General features: G+C 39.0%; 1 protein-coding gene across 1 annotated transcript in view; it reads right to left on the bottom strand.

Annotated features, from left to right (window-relative positions):
- Positions 1-19,036, bottom strand: part of CNTNAP5 (contactin associated protein-like 5) — a 1,037,136-nt gene that overhangs the window by 585,986 nt on the left and 432,114 nt on the right. The window lies entirely within an intron of this gene.

Here is a 19,036-nt window from a genome sequence, read left to right as displayed (position 1 = left end):
TATATATATATATATATATATAGAGAGAGAGAGAGAGAGAGAGAGAGAGAGAGAGCTGCTGTACATTATTCTTTAAAAAAACTCCTTCCCCAAGATTTCATAAGTATGTAAATCCTAGTAAGTCACAAGGCATGACACACAAAAGCTGTACTAAGCAAATAATGAAGTTCTGATATTCCTAACACTGATAATTACTGTGGTATGTAAGATAACTGAAAAATCTCTTCATGGAACAAAAGGCTTTTATAGAAGCAATTGATACCATTAATTGAAGCCAATCACTAAGCAAAGACTTTTTCATGATCATTATTACTATTTTTTAGATTAAAAAGAAATCTGAAGCCTAGAGAGAGAAAAAAGAGGATGAAAAATATCTTTAAATCATCTAAGTGGTTAGTAATTAGTCTATGGTTCAATTTCAGAGTTGTCCTATTCCAAAGCATATAGCTTTTCTACAGCCACTGACTTTTCAACTATTCCACTGTCAGTTGCTCCACTAGGGAGAACAGGAGTCTCTGGTTTTTATGTAATTGATATTCATTCTTCCTTGTGAAGGTTAAGCAAAGGAACACACATCATGGGAGATATTTGGTACACTAAAATTATGCCTCCTAGCCTTCATTTGGATGAATGATTTCTGGGGTAGAAATTTTCTACAGATGGAATCCAAAGTCTCCTACCTAATCTTTTTTTCCCCACTGGGGTAAAATATGAATAACATAAAATTTGCCATTTTAACCATTTTCAAGTGTATATTTCAGTGGCTTAAAGTGCAATCACATTATTATGCAACCATCACCCCTATCCATCCCCAGAACTTTCTCTTCATCCCGATTGTACCTTATCTTTAAGGTAGGATGTCAGGTGGCACACTGATTAGTTTGCTTCATTATGAATCATCACCAGTCTTCTTTTCCAACTCAAGTATTCATGGGTAAAGCCTTCATGCTAATGTTCTATCAACACCAACCAAACCATTGGTTTCTCAAATGGCCAAAGAGAATACCAAGTAAAAGGATTTTATGTATGTAATGGAATCCGTTTCAATGATTTGAATCTTAACTTTGACTGTATTCTCATAACATCTGTGAATCTCGGGTAATTTGAACAATCTGACATTTCTGCTGTACACAAAACACCCACTGGCTAATAACTCTGACATTAGAAAATTAATATAGTCACTATTATACATCATAAATTGGCTTATGAAGAACAGAGAAGCTCACTTTCTACTTTGCTGCAAAACTCTGATGCAAGAGAATGATTTGGGGGAGGGGAATTCCTTGAGATTCAAATGTAGCTTTCTTCTCCACAGGTTTGTCAAAGATTTGGTCATTGTCTCAATCCAGAAAAAAAAAAAAAAAGGTTCTCTTCAGCAGGCTCATCTTTAGCATGTCCTGTTCCAACTTTAGCAACTGATACAGATATAAAACCTCTTCAACCTTTGCCCACCTAGGAAAGACTCTTCCCTGCAGAATGCAGTTCTTTTCAAAATTTACTTCTTTGATACATGAATTTGGGAGGTGGTTAAAGATTCTGGTTGGTTTTCACTGTTGGATGCATTGAACATATTTCATGTTTTTCTACAACCAAACTTGGCAGACTTCAATTTAGTTCTCTGGACTCCGTTAACTGTGTTTCCTACAACCCACTCCCCAAGCATGTAGAGGCTCTGTATTTTCAGCATCCCATATAGAAACTGAATTTTAAACAGGACTTTATTCATACTGAGGGTGATGGGGGAATCCTCTCCTATGTTCTAAGTGACATATAGACTGAATATACCTTAAGCATATATTGAAATCCTGGTTGTAAAATTCTAGATGAAAGGTTTATTTGGGGAGCTTGGAATCCTCAGGTGCCACATGTTCTGAAGAGGGAATCCTGGATTCTCATCCAAATGGTCAGCATCGTGGCATCATTGTGTAATATTGGGCATACAATCTATTCTTTCTGACCCTCACTCCCTTGCAATATTGAGATCTCAACATCTCAACATTTCAAGGTTTCCTACTATTCTAGAGTTATATTGTTTGCAGTTTCATAGTCCCATGAATACACATCTGAACAGACCCAAGGTCACAAAGTTTTGAGATTTCAAAGTGTGCAATGCATGATCCCAGAGCCCTCCTAGAGCTAGCAGCCTAAACAATTAGAGATAGAGGCAGACTGAATCTAAAGGAAGCTGCAACCAGACGCTCACCAAGTTCACCAGTTCATCTTCCTACAAGGTCAAAGAAATGCAGTGCTTGGCAATACAAGAATGTGTAGGCTGGGATGAAAAGCAAAGAATCTTATTCTCCAGGTACTTGGATCCCAAGGCCCTACTAAGATGCTTTAAAAATACTGCTCTCTCAATGCCAGCTCAGTTGCTGAAGATAGCAACTGAACAACAGTGGAATGACAGGTGACTTCTCTTAGGAAACAGTGGAGACCAACAAATGCTACAAGTATGAAACTCTCAACCTCACACTCTATGCTACTGCTAAGTCGCTTCAGTAGTGTCCAACTCTGTGCAACCCCATAGATGGCAGCCCACCAGGCTCCCCCGTCCCTGGGATTCTCCAGGCAAGAACACTGGAGTGGGTTTCCATTTCCTTCTCCAATGCATGAAAGTGAAAAATGAAAGTGAAGTCGCTTAGTCGTGTCCGACTCTTAGCGACCCCATGGACCGCAGCCTACCAGGCTCCTCCGTTCATGGGATTTTCCAGGCAAGAGTACTGGAGTGGGGTGCCATTGCCTTCACACTCTATACCCAGCAAAAATACCTTTCAAATCTGAAGGGAAAATAACACAATTTCATTTAAACAAAAGCTGTGACAATGTATTACCTACAGATCTCCACTGTTAAGAAGTGTAAAATAAGTTCTACACTCTAAAGAAACTGATTCCAGATGGAACATTCAGTGTACAAGAAGAGATGGAGAATAAGCAAAGTGGTAAATAGGTGGCTAAATATAAGACTATTTGTATTTCTTTTCTTAAATATTTTAAAAGTCAATACTCAGTTTAAAGGAAACATAATAATATACTGTGATGTTGATTGCAGATGTAGAAGTGAACATGTGTCAATAAAACCACAAAGGATGGCATGCGGAATGTAGGCTAAAGAGAATTATACCGTTGTAAGGCCATAAGACAGTATATAAAGTGGTAGGTCAATTTGAAGTAAATTTTTTTTTGAAGTAAATTTAAATAAGCCAAGAATGTATTAAAATAAACCAAAGAGGTATAGTCACAAAGCCAATATAAAAGAAGAAGGAATACTAAAATATGATAACAACAGCAGTGAAGCACCAATGCTCATTTAATGTGAAATAAGATAAGAAATGAGAAATGAATAAATACAGAGGAGAAATTTCAAGATAGTAAACTTAAAACTTTCCCAGTGGATAATTACATTAAAAGAAACCTGAGTCAAACCTCAGCTAAAGGCATAAATTGTCAGGCTAGATAAAAAAGTAAGGCTTATTAATACACTTTTTTATATAATACTCTTTTTGAAATAAAGATATTGACAGGTTAAAAGTAAAATGAAGGGAAAAGACATTTCATGCAAATAATAGGCACAATAAACCTGGATTTTCTCTATTAATATCAGACATTGTAAACTGTATTACAAGATAGGAGAGATTTTCAAATTTATAAAGGGTCAGTTCATCATGAAGACAAAAACACCTAAATGCACATGCACCTACAACAGAGATTCAAAAATAGTCAGTGAGAATATAAGATTCAACAATATTATCAGAGAACTTGGTTAATTAATGTTCATGGAATACTTCACTGAACACTGACTGTATATTATTTTCAAATCCATGTGGAACATCGACTAAGAGACACTATATCCTACTCAATAAGTCCTGAAGAAACCACAGTTTGTTTTCTGACCACAATTAAATTAAATTAGGAATTGATAATAATAAATTACCTAGAAAACTTTCAAATATTTAGATATTTACAAACACACTTTCAAGTAATCCTTAGGTCAACAAGAAACCACAATGGAAATTAGAAAACAATGGAAATTGAATAATGATAGAAATATTGTATCAAAATTTGTGCTTTTAATGAAAGCAGTCCTTAGAAGATAATTCATGGCTTTAAAGGTTTTTTAAAAGATATAATAAGAAAGATATAAAATTTAAAATCTAAGCTCCCACTCTAAGAAGATATAGAAAAAACAGTAAATTGAACTCTTAAGAATGTTAGATTGGAATAATACTAATCCATATAAGCAGTGAACTTTTATAAAGGGCACATACTCTTTGATCCTATGCATATGAAGTTCCATGGGATGCAAAACTAAGCTCTGATGATAGAAATCAGAACAGAAATGTTCTTAAGGACAGGCAGAAAACGCACAACAGCATTCATCACAATCTGATCATAACATCTTTGTGAGGTAGGAAATCTGTATTATCTTATTTGAAAACTTAGTTTGGGAGAGAATTTAAGTGGAATCATAAATCATAAGAGATTATCAAATTGGGACTGGATTATAAAGATTTTAACTAAAGCCCAGTGATCCTTTTATTGCATTCCAAATAGCACCCTCTTATGTCATGTTTCTGAAACCAAAAAATTGCTTGGCCCTCTGCATATCTTACTTTACCTCATTCTATTTATCATCAGGAAGGTTTTAGCCAGCTTCCTCACTGAAGGAGGCACCCTGGCATACACACACCCACCTACACACACACATTTAACTTTTCTGAATTTGCAACACATCTTACAATTGTGCAGCCAATAACTATAGTGTCCCCACCTTACCAGGAAACCCCAGAAATCGGAGAAGTTAATTCTGAACAGTAAGGCATATATTACTTGTCAGGGGTCTGTTTTGTTCTCACTCCACCACAAGTGGTATTATACTTAGTTTCGGTTCAGGGTTTTTTTTTTTTTTTTTCAGCATCTCATAGATTTATTTTTTTTTTAATTTTATTTTATTATTTAACTTTACAATACTGTATTGGTTTTGCCATATATCAACATGAATCCGCCACAGGTATCAGGTTTTACACTGTTGTCACCATATATATGTTATCATTACTATCTTAAGAAATCACGCATATGGTTCATGATAAAGCTGCTCATTGATTTTGTTCCTTCGCAGGAATGCAATGCTAACATTGGTCTTTCTGTCTCCCTTCCTACTTCTAGAATTAAAGGAGCTTGATCAGAGATGTTAAGTCCCTATGTGCTTATAAAAGAAAACAAGCACACAGAGTGGGTTCACGATGTGGAGTGGGGGTGAGGGAGTTCTTCATCCTGGGCAGGTGGAAGGATCCACAGGTAATTGAAGGGAAAGAGGTAGAGTAAGCCTTCAGCTGCTGCGGATACCCATTCCTTGACATTAAGCAACATTTTGGTTGACAAATGGAAGAACCTGGTGTCATAATGAAGGTACGGATGCTATTTTCCCGCTTTATTAGGCAGCTAATGGAGGGGGCATAAATGGTGAGGTTAAGGGGGACTCCAGCCAGCACTTATCAATGGAGAGTGGACCCGTCTGGGTTAGCTGCCATTGGAACATCTCATTTGGAGGCAAGGAATACACCAGGTTGAGTGAATACATTATTCTGACAGCTGACTGGCAGCTGGATTGCAAGCAGCCAGGTGCCACAGGGAGGATGTTGTTATTTTGCCTAACTGCAGTCTGGACAAGAAATAACAGGTACAAGCCCCAAATTCTGCCTCAGTAACCTTGAGAGAAAATATCAGGATTTCTCAGGGAGATTTCTTATTTCAAGTCATGTGTCCTGCCAAACATATCATCCTGCCCCAGGATCAGGATTAAGAGAAGAGGTAAAAAAGGGAAAGAAATGGCATGAGCTTTGGGTGCTAATCTAAACAAATTCTGAGATTACTCTGTTGTCCCTGGCAAGGCTCTTAGACTATAATTGGAAATACAGGTTGCATGGTATTTTAAGCTGGGGTGTGTAGCTCAATGTATGGAATGTGTTTTATTTTGTTTTGTGTAATTTGTATTGCAATATAGCTGATTTACAATGTTGTGTTAGTTTGAGATGTACAGCAAAGTGATTCAGTTATACACATAAATATATATATATATATATATATATTCTTTTTCTAGATTCCTTTCCCTTAGATGTTATTATCAATGGTTGAGTAGAGTTCCCTGTGCTATACAGACGGTCCTTGTTGGTTATCTATTTTATATAGGCTGTTAGTTGCTCAGTCATGTCCAACTCTTTGTTACTCCATGGACTGTAGCCTGCCAGGCTCCCCTGTCCATGGAGTTCTCCAGCCAAGAATACTGGAGTGGATTGCCATTCCCCTCTTCACAGGATCTTCCGGGGATTGAACCTGGGTCTCTCACATTTCAGGCATATTCTTCACCATTTGAACCAGCAATAATAATATGTATATCCCCTTAATGGATCACTGCCTTGTCATGGTGAAGGGGCCTGCATAACTCAATGAAGCTATGAGCCATGCCATGCAGGGCCACCCAAGATGGACGGGTCATCATGGAGAGTTCTGACAAATGTGATCCACTGGAGGAGGGAATGACAAACCACCCCAGTATATTTCCTGTGAGAACCCCATAAACTATATTAAAAAGCAAAAAGAAATGACACTGAAAAATGAGCCTTCCAGGTCAGAAGGTGCCCAATATGCTGCTGGGGAAGAACAGAGACTCTACTAATAGCTCCAGAAAGTATGAAGAGGCTGGACCAAAAGCAGAAACAATGTTTAACTGTGGATATGTCTGGTGATGAAAGTAAAATCCAATGCTATAAAGAACAGTACTGCATAGGAACCTGGAATGTTAGGTCCATGAATCAAGGTAAATTGGACATGGTCAAGCGAGAGATGGCAAGAGTAAACATCAACATCTTAGCAATTAGTGAACTAAAATAGATGAGAATGGGTGAATAGAATTCAGATTATCATTATATCTGCTACTGTGGGCAAGAATCCCATAAAAGAAATGGAGTAGCCCTCATAATCAACAAGAGTCCAAAAATGCAGTACTTGGGTGCAACCTCAAAAACAACAAAAATGATCTTGCTTCATTTCCAAGTCAAACCATTCAACATTACAGTAATTCAAGTCTATGCCCCAACCACTAATGCCAAAGAAACTGAAGATGATCAGTTCTATGAAGATCTAGAAGACCTCCTAGAACTAACACCAAAAAAGGATGTCCTATTCACCACTGGGGATTGGAATGCAAAAGTAGGAAGTCAAGAGATACCTGGACTAACAAGCAAGTTTGGCCTCGAAGTACAAAATGAAGCAGGGCAAAGCCTAACAGAATTTTGCAAACATTTGCTGGTCATAGCAAACACCCTTTTTCAACAACACAAGAGATGACTTTTACACATGAACATCACCAAATGGTCCATACTGAAATCAAATTGACTACATTTTTTTGTAGCCAAAGATGGAGAAGCAATGTACAGTCAGGAAAAATAAGATCTGGAACTGACTGTGGTTCAGATCATCAGCTTCTCATAGCAAACTTCAGGCTTAAATTAAAGAAAGGGGAACCACTAGGCCAGTCAGATATGACTTACATCAAATCCCCTATGATTATATAGTAGAGGTGACAAACAGATTCAAGGGATTAGATCTAGTAAACAGAGTACCTGAAGAATGATGGACAGAGGTTCACAATATCATACAGGAGGCAGCGAACAAAACCATCCCAAAGAAAAATAAAAGTGAGAAGGCAAAGTGGTTCTCAGAGAAGACTTTATAAACAGGTGAAGAAATAAGAGAAACAAAAAGCATGGGAGAAAGGGAAATTTACACCCAACTAAATGCAAAGTTCCAGAGAATAGCAAGGAGAGACAAGAAGGCCTTCTTCAATGAACAATGCAAGGAATGGCTGTTTATTGTCACCCTGTTTATTTAACTTAAAGGTAGAGCACATTTTGCCAGATGCCAGGCTGAAAGAGTTACAAGCTGGAATCAATATTGCTGGGAGAAATATCAGAAATAAGGAACTAAAAAATCCTCTTGATGAGGGTGAAGGAAAAGAGTAAAAAGCCAGCTTAAAACTCAAAAATCATAGCATCCAGTCCCATCACTTCATGGCAAAATAGAAGGGGAAACACTTGAAACAGTAACAGACTTTTTCCCTTGGGCTCCAAAATCACTGTGGAGGGTGAACTGCAGCCATGAAATTTAAAGATACTTGCTCCTTGGAAGAAAAGCTATGACAAAACTAGACAGTGTATTAAAAAAGCAAAGACATTACTTTGCTGACAAAGGTCCGTATAGTCGAAGCCCTGTTTTTTCAGTAGTCATGTACAGATGTGAAAGCTGGACAATAAAAAAGGCTGAACACTGAAGAACTGATGCCTTTGAACTTTGGTACTGGAGAAGACTCTTGAGAGTCCCTTGGACAGCAAGGAGATCAAACCAGTCAATACTGAAGGAAATCAACCCTGAATATTCATTGGAAGAACTATTGCTAAAGCTGAAGCTCCAATACTTTGGCTAATTTTTGCAAAGAATGGACTCATTGGAAAAGACCCTGATGCAGGGAAAGATTGAAGGCAGAAGGAGAAGAGACAACAGAGGATGAGATGGTTGGATGGCATCACCAGTTCAATGGACATGAACTTGGGAAAATTCAGGGATGTGATGAAGGATAGGGAAGTCTGGCATCCTGTCATCCATGGAGTCATGAAGAGTTGGACAAGATTTGGTGACTGAACAACAGTGTGTACACGCTAACCCCAAATCCTAATTTATCCCTCCTCCCCCTTTCTGCTTTGGAAACCATAAATTTGTATTCTATGTCTGTTTCTGTTCTGTAAATAAGTTTATTTGTATCATTTTTTAAGTTCTACATATAAGCAATACCATATGATATTTGTCTTTAGCTCTTTCTGCACTATTTACCCTAGCCAAGACATGAAAGCAATCCAAGTGTCCATTGATGGATGAATGGAATGGATAAATAAAATATGGGCTATGTGTGTGTGTGTATGTGTGTGTATGTTGTTGAGTCACTAAATCTGTCCCTGTCCTTCACTGTCTTCTGGAGTTTGCTCAGACTCATGTCCATTGAGTAGGTGATGCTATCTAACCTCATCTAATCTCATCTTCTGCAATGCCTCTCTCCTTTTGCCTTCAGTCTTTCCCACCATCAGGATCTTTTCCAATGAATCAGCTCTTCATATCAGGTGGACAAAGTATTGGAGCTTCAGCTTCAGCATTAGTCCTTCCAAAACACACACACACACACATATATATATTTATATTTATTTATTTATATATGGATATTTTTGTTGTTGTTTTAGTTGCTAAGTCACGTCCAACTCTTTTGTGACCCCATGGACTGTAGCTCTCCACTCTTCTCTGCCCATGGGATTTCCCAGGCAAAAATACTGGAGTAGGTCACCAATTCCTTCTCCATAGGATCTTCCCAACTCAGGCATTGAACTTGTGTCTCCTGTATTAGCAGTTGGATTTTTTATCACTGAGCCACCAGAGAAGCACAATGGAATATTAATCAGCCATAAAAAAGAATGAAATAATGCCATCTGCGGCAAAATGAATGGACCTAGAGATCATCATACAAAGTGAAGTAGCTCACAGTATTTCTTAAAAGTACATAACAGCATTCACTAATCCAAACCAAAAATGTGTAGTTGTTTCAAAATCAGTGAACTGCACATGGCCTGACATCACTCACACTGAGTTGCTAAATGACTGAGTGAATAAACAAAGGGTCATAATGTTTATGAATCTTGGTTTTCTCATCAGGAAAAGCATTAAAATAAAATCTCCAGGATTGCAAGTCTTACATCAAATACCATTGCAAATGACATTGCACACAGTAGACTCTCACCATTGCAAGCCATTTCTGTCTCTACTCTTAAAGAGAGAGACAGAAAAAGAGAGAAAGACAGATTTCAATAGCCGAGTCTTGGGTACAAATATCTTTCTGTAAGAGTATATTTTGAAACAATTACTTATTAATATCCTCCAGTCCTACATAAGGCATTTGTCAACCATACTTAAAATTTCTGAATGACATTCAAAGGCTCTCCTCACAAAAGAGTGGGAAATGTAAACTAAGGACTAGCAGCCCAGAGCTAATTAGGGAAATCAGCTTTGGGCATTTAATAAGATATATTTATTAAGGCAGGGGGTAATTAACATGCAAACCACAGAGTTATAGCTAAGATGGATAAACCCACTCAGGCTTCCATGTTCCAAACTACTATTGAGGGGTTCTTGTTGAATTTATTTCTGACAGTCCGAGAGGAAAATGAGATGAAGGTGTTAGGTGTTGACCACTGTTGGCTCACAGAGATTCTGAAATGATAGACTTTAAGGAGTTAAAAAGGGTAATTAAACTATTGGAATTTTTTCTAACTTGTTTGCAGTACATTGCCCATTATAAGTTTCTATGTGGTATGCATGCATACTAAAGTCACTTTAGTAATGTCCAACTCTGTGCAACCCTATGGACTGTAGCACCCCAGGCTCATCTGTCCATTGGATTCTCCAGGCAAGAATACTGGAGTGGATTGCCATGCCCTCCTCCAGGGGATCTTCCCAACCCAGGGATCAAACCCATGTCTCTATGTCTTCTGCATTGGCAGGTGGGTTCTTTACCACTAATGCCACCTGGGAAGCCTCTATATGGTATATCTACCTGTAATTTTATAAAAGCAGTTATTTAAAGAAATTAGGAGTCAAATGGCTCTTGACCTGTATATGAGAGTGGTCCCATTTGAGATGCTGGAGACAGTCTGTATCTTGATCTGGGTAGTGGTTAGAGGGTATATGTATATATTTCTATTGGTCCAGGTGTACCCTCTAAATTCACTTTATATATAGCAAATGCACTTTAGTTTTTAAAGGTATATCTATTTTTTCAAATAGGAGATGCAGGTTTGATCCCTGGGTGGGGAAGACCCACGGGAGGAGGAAATGGCAACCTACTCTAGTATTCTTGCCTGGAAAATCCCACAGACAAGAGGAGCCTAGTCGGTGGGAATTGACATGGATCAGTCATCCTTTTTCCCAACTATTCAGATCAAGCTAGAAAGGTGGGCCCACTCTCCTTTTTTTTTTTTTTTTTTTACACTAGACATTGCCATTTATTGAAGTCTTGAAGATTTACAATGTGTTGAATACCACACTAACTCTATACCCCATTTCTTCACCATTCTCCTAGTGTGATGAACCAGGGTGATCCTCTGTAATCTGTATTAATACTATTTCGTCAGCAACTCAAGCACAAATAGAGTTTACTGAATTTCAAGAGTTACAAGCACTAGGAAAGGGCATTGGTAAAGCTATTTAAAAAAAAAAAAAAAAAATTGAGGACTTCCCAGGTGGCGCTATTATAACAAACCTGTCTGCCAGTGCAGGAGACATAAGAGATACGGCTTCTATCCCTGGGTCAGAAAGACCCTCTAGAGGAGGGCATGGGAACTGACTCCAGTATTCTTGCCTGGAGAATCCCATGGACAGAGGAGCCTGGTGAGCTACAGTCCATGGAGTCACAAAGAGTCAGACATGACTAAAACAACTTAGCATGTAGCAGCGCACTAGTGGTTCAGTTGTTGAGATTCCGATTGTCAGTGTAGGGGACACAGGTTCAATCCCTGGTCCAGGAAAATTCTACACATCACAGGAAAACTAAGTCTGTGAGCCGCAACTACTGAGCCCATGCACCACAGCTGTTGAAGCTGGCACACCCTAGAGCCCATGCTCTGCAAGAAGAGAAACCACCACAATGAGAAGCAACTAGAGTAGCCCCACTCTCCATAACTAGACAAAGCCCACAGGCAGCAATGAAGACTCAGCACAGCCAAAGGAAAAAAAAAGGAAGTTGAAGGACTTTCTAATCACCATTGGCTTTAACAAGTAAGCTTTATTGATTTGAAGGAAGTTTCTGAATTAAGTTGATCAAAACTCTTCCTGCTGCTACTGCTGCTGCTGCTAAGTCACTTCAGTCGTGTCCGACTCTGTGCGACCCCATAGACGGCAGCCCACCAGGCTCCCCTGTCCTTAGGATTCTCCAGGCAAGAACACTGGGGTGGGTTGCCATTTCCCTCTCCAATGAGTGAAAGTGAAAAGTGAAAGTGAAGTCTCTCAGTCGTGTCCAACTCTTAGCAACCCCATGGACTGCAGCCTGCCAGGCTCCTCCGTCCATGGGATTTTCCAGGCAAGAGTACTGGAGTGGGTTGCTATCAGACCAATAGAAACATTATTTACACAATTAGCTACCATCTTCTCTATGGCAATATTTGTGTCTGGGTCATGTTACTAGAAAATAAAATACAATCCACTAATAATTTAGAAATCATGTCTATCAACTCACAGCTCAACAGGAATGTGGATTTACTGTCTACTGGCTTGGATGATCCAGAGTGCTAATTATTCTTGAGGATAATATGAATGTAAAAGTATTTCTTTTTAAAAATGAGTATCTGCTGATGACACCAAAGTCCTCCATTGCCACTGCTGCATTTGTTCAGAGTTCTGGTTTTTGTGTGACTTCCGCTGTGTTACATATAAAGGGTACCAAAGTGACTGTTGAGATATGCCATGTATTTATGTTTCCACCTCTGTGCTGAGAGCTATAACACCAACACATGTGGCAGCTTGACCATATGATGCATGCCTGGAAAGACTGAAATACCCACTTAGCAAAATTAGACTTTTCACACTCCACTAAAACAAAGAGAAACAATGCCTTTGCCCTTCTTCAATTTCTGGAAAAGAAATCAAAAGTTTTCTGGACTTACTCCTCTGTGAAATGGGGAAGCGTCAGAGTTGACAGGAGGACTTGGCCTATCACAGGACCTGGCGTTAAGGAGAGACATGGTAGCAAGGGCGGGAGCCAAAGCAAGAAAGAGATTAACTGGAGTATCCAGGGTAAAGCTGCGGAGTAAAGAGAAAAGTGCAAAACAAATGCTGGCAGCTGGTCAGCCCTAAATGTGCTTCACCATAGCTTTAATATTGGCTTCCCTTGTGGCTCATCTGGTAAAGAATCTGCCTGCATCGCGGGAGACCTAGGTTTGATCCCTGGATTGGAAAGATCCCCCGGAGAAGGGACAGGCTACCCACTCCAGTATTCTGGCCTGGAGAATTCTTTGGACTGTATAGTCCATGGGGTTGCAAAGAGTCAGACACGACCGAGCAACTTTCACTTACTTACTTATATCTTTAATAGATGATCTCCCCAAGCCCTTTCCCTCCCCAGTATCCCCCTGCCTATCTCGCTTTACTCTTTCCTACCTGCATCGCACCTGAAGAACCAAATACATCTATTTATTTACCTTCTTGTCACTCTCCATGGTACTACAAGAATCATGTGGCTTCTCCTAGAATCACAGCTGAAGCCCATAAAGGTTTTCTCAGTGAAGGAATGATAGGCAACCTTTGCTCTCCTAATTTGTTTCATTAGACAGCCTATTATCATTTTTTTTCTTGGAACTTCTTAACTGTGCTCCATAGACATGCGATTACAATGCCATAATAAGGGAAGTTCACGTTCACAGCTTTTGGTGGACAAACCAAGAGACAGAAGTTAGCAGATAATTTCTCAACAAAATGTATTTCCTAGTTAAAGGGAAACAATGACATGTGAGAATTCCTTCTACTACCACAGTGTTTTAATGCTCTGAATTCTTGGACTAGCACAGTTCAGAGAGCAAAAGAGAGAGTAAGGTTCAATGTGTATGGTTCAGAAATCCTGTACTACCTAGTCTATCAGGAACTATCTGAGGGAGAAGCATCAGAGGAGCTGGTGGGCAGCTCACACTTATCGTATTTCTTCCTTGATGACAATCTGTGCCTACAAGGCCAAGGTGTTGAGCCCACAGCTTCCTGCAGACTGTGGGTGTGGTTCCTACTGTCTTACACAGTATATCCGCTGAGCCTGGTGCTGTCTCTAAAAGGACAAAGTGATGCCTAAAAGGTTCCAGGATGTTCATATCATTATTTCCTCCTCAGAGCTTTTCGGGCTCCCTTCCAAAACGAATGTCTACAACAGCAGATAAAACCCAATTTACCTGTCAAGTAGCTGATTTTCTCCTAAGATAACTTAACTTCCCTGAATAGGAATCTTTGAAGAGATAGCAGACTGTCACTGGAAACAAGAACCTGAAAGCAGACATCATGTGTCTTTTTTAAAATTCATTTTCCTGAGATTGGATCTCAAAGTAGCACTCTGCAAAGTGATGTCAACTCAGTGTCAGCCTCTGGCCAAACCATGTAATAGGCCCAGTTCATCAGGATCGCCTTCTCTTCTCCCTCACACCTTTGTCCCATTTCTGCTCTTAACCTTCAACTTTTTTTCTGGTAAATCAATAGTAACTCAAGCAATGATCCTTCCTAGGCAAAAATCAGCATTTCCCTTCTTAAAAGGAACACTTGAAGCATAAAGGAATGAAAAAGGAAGGGAGGGAGAAAAGGAAGGAAGGAAAGAGGAAGGGAAGGAGGGAGGAAGGAGAGAAGGAAGGAAAATTTTATATGCTAAAATAATGAATATCTGATATTAGTTTGGCTAATAAACTGAGACAAAAATACCTGAATATCTGCTGCAAGCTCTGAGGTCTGGCCTTGAGTAAATAAAAACTGAAGTTGATATCTGGTGATGGCTCTCCTCCCTCATTTTGCATCCCCACCTTTACGACCTGTTTCTTGGGTACCACAATAGCCTCCGGACAATTTTTGTCCCTCTAGTGTTACTCCCATCTAAACAATCTGACAAGAGAGTTCTTTACCTTTAAAATCAAGGAGAGATTTCCTTGAATACCCTATAAAACCTTCTGTTTTCCAAACCATCTCCTGCTTCTCCTCTCTGCCCCAGCCCTCCTTCCACCATATCAGACTACTAGAGGTTCCCTCAAGCACACCAGCAAATGCCTCTTTTAAGCACCTCCTTCACTGTGTTCTTTTCAACTTCTTTGTTTAAGCTGGTGACCTCTTTATTTACTGCTACTGTCTCTTCTGTCTCAGCAGCACACCAGCACAAAGGTCAGAATGGATGCATTTAAGGTGGTCTCCGCCTCCAGATAGCACTCATCATGAGGATCTCTGCCTTCATTCATTTTCTCTCTAGTACTCTGCACAGACTGTAGCACCCAGAAGGTGGAAAATAGATAAGGTTTCCATTCTTCACTCTGCTTCTTATCCCTGATCCTCCTTGAGAAGCGTTGCTGGACCCTAGGCTGCACGATGCAGGGCTTTGCAGGAAGGGACCCTTGACCTTTACCACCTATTCTGGCTCCATGTGTAGCCAAAGGCCATTCATATCATCTTTCAGTATCTTGGTTTCTTCATCCATTAAATGGAGATAATAATCCATAAGAAAGGAATCATTCATTAAAGCTTCTTTTATCCCAGACCAGTTCCCCTAAAACTATTCGTTGATTCCTCTTTCCCAGCAGTTTGCAGCAGCAGCTTCCATGGCTCACATCAATCATCCTTCCAGTTGCTCTTGCGCATAAACAGTAGGGAGGTCTGCATGCTCTATATCAAATGCAGAGGATTAGGGCTGGATAAATTATGTGTACCTCCCTGCAGCAGGAGACACTCAGGCCCTGTTCATACTTTGCTTTGCTCCCCAATTTAAGTAGTGATTTTCAGAATATCCCACTTGATGATTCTACACTTGGTCTGACTTCAGTGTTGACCACATTTGAATCCAGGCAAACAGGGATTCTGAGATCCTCAGCTTGACATTCAAGGCCCTCACTCAAAGCTGATTTCATTCTGCTTTACGAGTCTTCTTTCTTGCAACCCCTGCATGCTGTAAACTCCCCAAATTGGGGCCATCTACAGTCACAGGCCACAGATGTTCCATGCAATTTCATCTTGGTCCTTTTGTGCTATGGAGTTACTTTCATGTGGATTTAAAAGGATGCTTTCAGGCTCAAACTCTTGTTCCATCACTTACTGAATGTGAGAGCTTGGGCAAGTACTTTTCTGTCCCAATATTCGCCTAACTTTAAACAGGCGACAAAGAGCGTTTCTCAGGGGATGGTTGAGAGGAATGTGTTGGTGCATGTCTATATAGATGCAGGAGTATCCATATGTTTGTATCTGTTCATGTGTAGATGGCTCATATTTTGTGCCAGAATTATTCTAAAGAACATATGCACTCATGAATATAGCTTGAATATTGCTTAGACTATGTTTTTCATGAAATATGAAGTTGTGGAATAACATATAACCTTGTAATTGTTCAGTTGCTAAGTAATGTCCAACTCTTTGTGACCCAGTGGACTGCAGTGAACCAGGCTCCTCTGCCCTTCACTATTTCACAGAGTTTGCTCAAATTCATGTGCAATGTATAACTTACACAGGTGTTAACTATTAGTATTGTTAGCTCTACATTTTCAGTTCAATCGTAATTATTCTTCAAGCCCATGTCAAATGTTGACTTATTTGTTAAACAAATCCTAGCTCTCCAGGCAAAGGAGGGAAGGAAACTAATATCTCTTGGATGAAGATAATGAGCCAAGTACCTGTTCTCATCTCAGTCCTCTTCATGTCCTGTGTTGGTTCTGGGCATTTGGAAAATGAAGGATCTGAGACATAGGGGTCCAGTAAGTTGCCCATGGTAGAGCTGGGAATTGAGCCCAGGTCTGCCCACCAGTTCAAACCTCCTTCCTCCCCGCTCCACATGGCTATTTCTTCCTCTCCTCTGAACTGCCCTTGTGCACGATTTCTAACTTCATCATGGCACTTAATACTGGCTACTTTCTATTGCAGTATTATCTGTGTATATATATGATTGCAACCATGAAAGACTACACTTTCTCAGAGCAAGATTATACATATACACACATATATGTGAATCTATATATAAATATTATATATATGATATATATAATAATATATGAGTAAGTCATTGCTAATAGTCTATATATATTATGTATACTGCATATACTCCATTTTATTTGATATAATCCATTTGATTATATATTATCCATATGAGAACTTACCCACTTGTCTAGCATTGCATATTAAAATACAACTATTATATATTAACATATAACATTTATAATGTGAATATTCTATATTTATAGATAATTTCAATATGTAAATTTATATAAATATATGTTTATAGTTGATCTTATATATATTATATCATATATCTTTTATGTAATATGTATTCCATTTTATGTTATACAATCCACTTTATATATATGTACATATCTTATCCATCTGAGAACCTCCACAGTTGCTTAGCATTACATATTAAACATGTAACTATTACATTTTTACATATATTATATAAATATTCAGTACAGTTTTTCAGAACACAGTTTTATATATATAAATTCATAAAAATATATGTGATCCATCTGATAACACCCATATTTGTCTAGCATTACATACTAAAATGTACTGAAACCTAAACCTTGACCTTATAGATCCCATGCCCAACACTCCCTATTTACATCTTTATTCATTCCTTTGCTTTATTAATGGACATGCTTGTTTCATCTATAAGAGTTCTTTTTTTAAATAATTTTAAATTTTAGAAGAGTCTTAAACCCTGCATTTACCAAAGGTAAGATCCAAAGTACTTTAATTTCTATTTTAATGATTAAAAATGAAAATATCAATAAAACACAGCCATGACATGAGGCCTTGACACTTTTATGGGCACAGAGCTGATATTCTCAATTTGATCTTGGCTAGATTCCTTTGGCATGCAGATAGAATGTGTGATACTCAGAGCACAGGATACAGTGAAAAAAAGTGAAACACAGCCAAATGGGCTGCAATCTTGTCGTCGTCATGTTGGGGACTGGGTAAGTTTTTTAACATCTCTGTGCCTTTGTTTTCTCCTCTGTGAAATGGGAAAAACAGCTCTGCATATGTCAGAGGCCTGTTATAAGGATAAAAGAAGATGGTACATGTAAAATACTGTGCAATTCCTTCATGCAGCAAATGCTCATCACATGTTCACAATTCATCTTCTTTTTGTTAATATGTAGCTTGTCAGCATAGGGTCAGAACAGATTCACACTCTCCATGGGAGTCTAAGTGGTAAGCTGTCAGGGGCTGCATTTCTGATGCTGGTTCTGTAATATATCATTTCTGTCCCTCCTATTTCCATGCTCTTTATTCTCTTTTTATTAATGGCTAGAAAAAGCACACAATAGCTATAACAATTAGGTATTAGAAATGTATGAACTATGACTGACATCTCTTATAGAGGGTTCTCTAATATACTCTGAACACTTTAAAACCTGGGTGGCTAGAAATCAAGACAAACTGCCAGTGTAAAGCAAATTGTGCTTTCTCATTCATAACAGGGAGAAATTGTACTTTCATTTTGTAGTAAATAAAGCATAGTGATTCCATGTGTTATGTTTCTACCAAAGTAAACTCCACAGTCCTATTTAGATGAGATGAAACCCCGGACAATGGCAAGTGGCCCACGCCCAGAGCAGCCTAAGCCTGGGGTGGGGAGACTACTGCATCCTGGTCTCTTTTAACAGGTCCCTAAAGAAATCTGAGAGAAGGAGGCACCCCTTGCTTTGGAGCACAGGAAGGCTGGTCAAAGATACTCCGAAGGGCAGTTATGTGACTCTCTGAAATGGAGTTCTGAGCCAGGGGTGAAGGACAGAGATGCTGGGCTGGGCCTCCTGCTAGAAGGTGTGGAACCATGTGTAAATCTAGAGTCTTTAATACAGGATTATCAGTTTCAAGCTTTTCCATGTTGTAATTTTCTTTGACTTATTCTCAAACTTTCTTCATATCTCAAAACCCCACAGTTAAGTTTTACTTTAGATAAATCCAGGTAGAAACCATGATTTTTCTATGAAAATCTGGAGGAGTAGATCCTGATACACCAAAAGGCCATGAGTCTTGGTTGAGATAAAGAATAACAGCCAAGATAGATTTGAAGAACAGGTATGCCTTCCTTAGCATCTCAGAAAACTTTAGAGGCCACAGCAATCATGGATAATAGAGGCTTGGCTCATATCACATGGAAATTAAAGGAAACATGACACCTGAAGGCCAGAGAGCTTGGGGACATGACCTTGCATGATCTCCATAACTT

Source organism: Bison bison, unplaced genomic scaffold (assembly GCF_000754665.1).
Source record: "Bison bison bison isolate TAMUID 2011002044 unplaced genomic scaffold, Bison_UMD1.0 scf7180017864471, whole genome shotgun sequence".
NCBI lineage: Eukaryota > Metazoa > Chordata > Mammalia > Artiodactyla > Bovidae > Bison > Bison bison.
The sequence above is the reverse complement of the archived record's forward strand: the minus strand, read 5'-3'. Positions and strand labels throughout refer to the sequence as shown.